Genomic DNA, 6,000 nt, shown 5'->3' on the forward strand with positions numbered 1-6,000 from the left:
AGACACATTTGTGGTGACTGTGGTAAGAATGGCAGAGTCTCTACATACCTTTTAAATGGTAGTGATGACAGGAGCTTCAGCTAGAGCAAGCACGGTATAACTTCATGAGAGCAAAGTCGTTCCCATGAGCACTAATACAGCATTCTCTTCCTCCCTCCTCATTGCCACAGGTCGCTTTACAGACGACGGGTCTCTCATCTACCAGAAGGTGTGAGATGGAGGCTACCCAACCTCCATCTTCTCGCCCAGCACCTGTTCAGGAGAAGGTCATCGCCGTCATGTTCACCTGGAGACCAAAAGCCCTTCATAACTGCCTCGTCACCCACAGAATTCCACCCTCGTCACAACTACAACCTTACAACTCCCACCTCGTCACCAAGAACTACAGATTCCACCTCGTCATCCCTACAACCTTATAACTTCCACCTCGTCACCACTACAACCTTATAACTTCCACCTCGTCACCACTACAACCTTATAACTTCCACCTCGTCACCACTACAACCTTTAAACTTCCACCTCGTCACCACTACAACCTTACAACTTCCACTTACAACCACAACCATCCCCTACAACATCCACTTTATCACCACTTCACCACAAAATGTGCTACGTGGTTGGCTATATGCAGTTCATACTTTATGGGCTTCCTCTTGCTTTTGAACATTCGCCTTTTGCCATTTTATGACGTGTGTACATTGTTACTCAGTCATAATACAATAAGAAGAAAAAAGATAATAGATGTGGTAGTATGAAAATTTATGAATGTATGAAACGACACTAGATGAATATTTTGTAGCATGTATTGATATTTTTTTTAATGTACTGTGCAGTGGCATTCACAAGTGCATAGCATTCGTGCTTTTTTGTATGGTCATATTTGCCAAGAGCCCGGAACTGATTCATACTCGACTTGGCCAGAAATGATGATAGTATGAGATGGCCAAAACGGATTGTAATAGATGGCCAAAAGGATTGTAATAGTTGGCCAAAACGGATTGTAATATGGCCAAAACTGACAGTTTCAGATGGCCAGAACTGATCATTTCAGTTGGCCAAAACTCCTACAAATTCAGATGGCCAGAACCGACAGTTTCAGTTGGCCAGAACCGACAGTTTCAGATAGCCATAACTGATAATTTCAGCTGGCCAAAACTGACAGTTTCAGTTGTCCGAAACTGAGTTTCACTTCGCCAGAAGTGAACAGTTTCAGACGACCAGAAGTGACAGTCTTGAGTATTGCAGGATACACTGAAGTTAAAAACAAATATCTACATCGTAAGTTAGTTATATTCTATAAACGAACTACTGGTATGCAGATGCAGGATCGCACCTTTCTTTTTTTTTTTTCAATTCATCTGGAGACTTTGTTAAGAGAAAGACTGTGTTTGTCACGCTCGTAGGTCTTATATAAACTCAGTTAATGTTCTCTGTTTATCACTTTATTTATTCTCTATCATCCGGGACAGATTACCTAAGTCGGCATACTTCTCAGCCACTCTAGTAGGCGTTGGCTGGTCGTTCTTTAGGGTTCACGCCATCATGCACGGCTTTCTGAGACTCGTAGTGAGTCTTGCGAGACAGCTCACCATCCTCTCTCTCATGGCGCCCGAACGCTGGGAGAAAACATTCTCATGTGAGTCGATCGGAAACGGGCAAGCCGACGTCAGAGAGCCTCCAGGAGCAGCTCAGCAAAAGTGGTTCCTGGTTCAGTCCAGCTCCCGTAGCACCCGACCTCCTCTCCACTCCGAACTTCCAAGTCCATCGGGTCTTCGCTGAGTTGCGCATTTCAGAGTATGAGCTGCGCACTCCCCGCTGGTGCGCCGGACCACACTCACCCTCACCCGAATCACATTCACTGGCAAATATAGCGATCGTACCCATGCCGAGCTCTCGATGTATAGACCCCTCGCTAAACTGCAGGGAGGGATGATGGCGTTCAAACACAGCCCGTGCTGACTGTGGCACAGCCAGGCAGCGTTACTGTGCCGCTGCGGGTGCCATTAAGCATGGCCCTTGCTGGCCATGATATAGCCAGGCAGTGGTACTGTGCTACTATAGGTGCCATTAAGCTGGGCATTGATATAGCCAGGCAGTGGTACTGTGCCTCTCACTTTAACTGTAAGATGCCACCTCCAGGGATCTCTTAATCCCTCGCATGATTACCCATGACTTTTTCGTCTTCATATATATATATATTTACATTTGTAAGTTTTTCTAATGGAATACCTCAGTAGTGTTTTGTGCCTTCGTTATGATTTGGTAGTCAGATGTATGTGAACCCGTTTATTTATTACGAGAACAATGATTTGATACTTTTTAAAGTTACGTGTTGCAATGGTTATGATCCTCTCTTCACAATCAGTTCTTTAAATGGCACCAGTAGAAGATACTGGTTAACTTATACTTAAAATGAACATGTCTATTTGTAAGTACAAGAGCATTTCCTCCAAACCTCACTCTTTGACCATGAACATTTACCGTAGCCTAGCACTCAACCCTGACTACTCTTTAGCCACACCTGCAGGACTTTGCGACTTTGTGCATATATAGATTTTTGTAACATCATATTCAATATACTAAGGCCTCATCCATTCATGGCCAATTGCGAAAGACTTAATATAAGTAACATGCAGGAAATGGTCAGGCAATCCTTGTCTGACATGTAGAGTTTATCCATTATTCGTGTAAGTCAAGCAAGGTATTGGTAAGTATTCGTTAACTGCTCTCGTAGAAAAAAAAAAAGATACATTGATAACTTTTGGTATTTATATATATTTTTTTCATATAGTCAATACAGCTATTATATTTTCTTTCGCATGTTGCCCATTCCTTCGAAGTCGAAATTTAATCACACTAGAAGATACGGAAATAGATATTCTTTTGCATCAGTGCGGTTTCTTGAAACGAATAAGTACAGATAAAAAGAGAAAAATAAAGAAAATAAGGCAGTACGATGTAGGATTGCAGCATGAGTGGCATATATTTAACTTGATATTCTACTGGTTGCTGGATCCAAGCGAACTCCTGTAGCCATCCATATCCTCGCAAAGATAGCAGTTGACTGCTTTCTTAGACCTGCTATCGCTGCCACACAAGATAACCACTTCCATTCACAAGATAAGAAGATTGTGATATGGCCAGTGGCAAATCTTGGTAAATAAATATATAAAAAAAAGGTTTTGTGGAATTTTTGGCTTGTATGTGTTGTAGTGACACGAGAAGTCATTCTAACTGTACTTATTGAAATTGAATTTGGTGTCATTTGTAAAAAAAAAAAAAAGAAAAAGAAAAATGCTTCAGAAATTGCCCTGCATGACGTATTGTACATGACTCGTAACAATGATCAAAAAAAAAAAGATTAATATCTTTCAAAGCTGACCAAGACTTGGTCTCGAAGTGGTGCCCCATGGTTGAGAAGTACTCAACCTATGTGCTGTGTTGTCTGCCCTTCCTAACCATCTTGGGGAACAGCTATATCATTCTATCCTAATCTTGAGACTTGTGCTGACAGTTAGGCGTTTTTAAAATGCATCTATAACTTATGCAGCCAAATGATCTATGGTGTTCGTAGAACTATATCGCGAGGCACACACGGTCCCTAGACTTGTGGTGGTGGTGGCACTGCCTTCCAACATACATACATACGGAAACGGATAACACTCTCATACTAATTGTGGTGGTCAGATTTTTTTTTTTTACATACACATATATATAAATATAGCCATCACACTTATCGGCTCGTACATTACTGTGAAATGGTTTTGAGTCTTCCTAAAGAATATATATATATATATATATATATATATATATATATATATATATATATATATATATATATATATATATATATATATTTAAACATCGCCTCATCATCAATCCTTTGGAGACTTTGTCCTGTGTCTGATGCGTTTCAACTAGTATTATTATTATTAATATCAGGTCACTGGTGATTATGTATGCCTTCTCAAGGCCATCGTTAACTCAAACTGCATGTAATCACATTCGTATTGAGAATATATATATATATATATATATATATATATATATATATATATATATATATATATATATATATATATATATATATCAATTACCTCCTCCTCGTCAGTGTTTTGAAGTGGCATGTCCACTCCTTTTGATTATGGTACCATTACTGTTTTTTGAAAGTTGTCGTGATGCGAAATTTTTCCTCCGAAAAAAAAAGTTTTTAGTGTTTGTTCCAAAATATTATATTTGTGTAGAAATTAATTCGATACAAGGGTACTCTTAACTGTTTATGTAATCTTTGTTCTACTATTTAAAGGCATGATACGCCTTCAGTAAGTGATAAGTGTATTTAGTTCAAGTAAATCTGTCGTGGATAGGAGTTTTATCAAGTTCAATTATGGAAAAAAAAAGAAATGTAATATATATATTTTTTCTTGACACTGCAAATGTTATGAAGGGTTTGTAGGATGTATTACTGAGGCAAACATGAGAAGCGTCTTAGGGTTAGGGATGCTCAGTAGAGTTAGCCTGTGTTTGGAACCATAATCTGGAGACGAGTGTATGTGTTTGTATGCATAGGAGGGAAAAATACACCTATGAGAATGTATTTTGCAGGTAGCACGGGAAATGTGTACTGGAATGTGTTACAAGATGGATAGCTTGTACGATAAACAGGTGTTAGTCCAAGAAAAGGATACTGCGCACAGTGTGTGCTGCAGAGGAGCCTAGTCCCCATGAGATGTCATTGATATCATCATAGTTATAATGTAGTATATATATATACAGGGTGTGGAGAGTGTGTCTGTACGAGCCATTGTAGACTGTTGATGTAGGTGTAAATCATGGGGGTGGGGTTTGAAACCCCCCATGCATCACTCCTGCCCTCTACCTCTCCAATTTCTCTTCTTACGTTACCTTCTATGTTAATTTTCAATAAAGTGTTATGTTATAATCTGTTGTCTCATTATTCCACAGTTTACGTCATGCGAGGTTAGGTTAGCTGGCTAGATTAGGTTAAGTTATGCTATCATTGCTTGGGTTAAGTTAGCTTTGTTTAGGTTAGGTTAGGTTAGGTTAGCTTTGCTTTGGTTAGGTTTGGTTAGATTTTTCAGAACTCTTAAAACAAAAACAAAAAAATGCTAAATTGGTAATAAAAAGATTTTCGGGGTCTGCATATTTTTCTTTAAACTCAATAAATTTTGACTTCCCCAAACACGAAATCTACATTCTGTTGACGAATATGATTCATCTATGACATCATAACACTACCTTAACACTATTATGACAGGTAAAGATGTGAAATTATTAGACCACTCTAACATCAAGCCAGGTAAAGCTGTGGCATCATTAGACTCCACTTTGCCACAATTAACCTAGGTGAAGATGTGAGATCCTCAATCTAAATCTCACACTAACAATGGTTAGGTACACTTGTGACATTAGACTTCACCTAGAACGATAGTTAAAGCTATGACATAACCTGAAAATCAAACGGTGTTTGACGAAATAATTAGATAACAGTACATATATGGGTTCCATTTTGCCTTGTTCTCTTCAATATCATTATTATCTTCCCCTGCTAATGATAATTGGACCAAACCTAAACATGTTTAAAGGACCAAAACTCACATAATAGCATTTCTATTCCTATCATTCATGTTCTCTAAACCTTTAAGAAATAAGGAAGTTTATGTGGAGATGAGGTGAAGTATAAGGAAAACAAATGCATTTCAATAAGGATCACTCAATGTATACAAGACCCCAGCTGACCCAATCATATAGTGTGTTGGTCCATCACTTTCCGTGTTTTCAGGTTGGGTTTTATTGATTGATCTGTAAATTTTGTACGTTATATCTTACAGATATGTTAAGGATTAAAGTGATTATTTTCTGGTATATGATAATATGCCAGATATTTAGCAAATGGCTGCTAAATCATCTGTATTATATCAGGGTTCACAGTTTTTGCCCTAGTTCTTCGATTCAGAATCCACCCGCAAGAGAAATGAG

General features: G+C 38.6%; 1 protein-coding gene across 1 annotated transcript in view; it reads left to right on the top strand.

The window, feature by feature from the left end:
* Window positions 1-4,942, top strand: part of LOC139764428 (uncharacterized) — a 203,067-nt gene extending 198,125 nt beyond the window's left edge. Inside the window, exon 34 of the mRNA XM_071690980.1 lies at window positions 171-4,942. The gene's annotated coding sequence lies outside the window, so the exon portion shown is untranslated. The remainder of the gene's footprint in view (window positions 1-170) is intronic.
* The last annotated feature ends 1,058 nt before the right edge of the window (window positions 4,943-6,000 follow it).

The sequence above is a fragment of the Panulirus ornatus genome, chromosome 50 (genome assembly GCF_036320965.1).
Source record: "Panulirus ornatus isolate Po-2019 chromosome 50, ASM3632096v1, whole genome shotgun sequence".
NCBI lineage: Eukaryota > Metazoa > Arthropoda > Malacostraca > Decapoda > Palinuridae > Panulirus > Panulirus ornatus.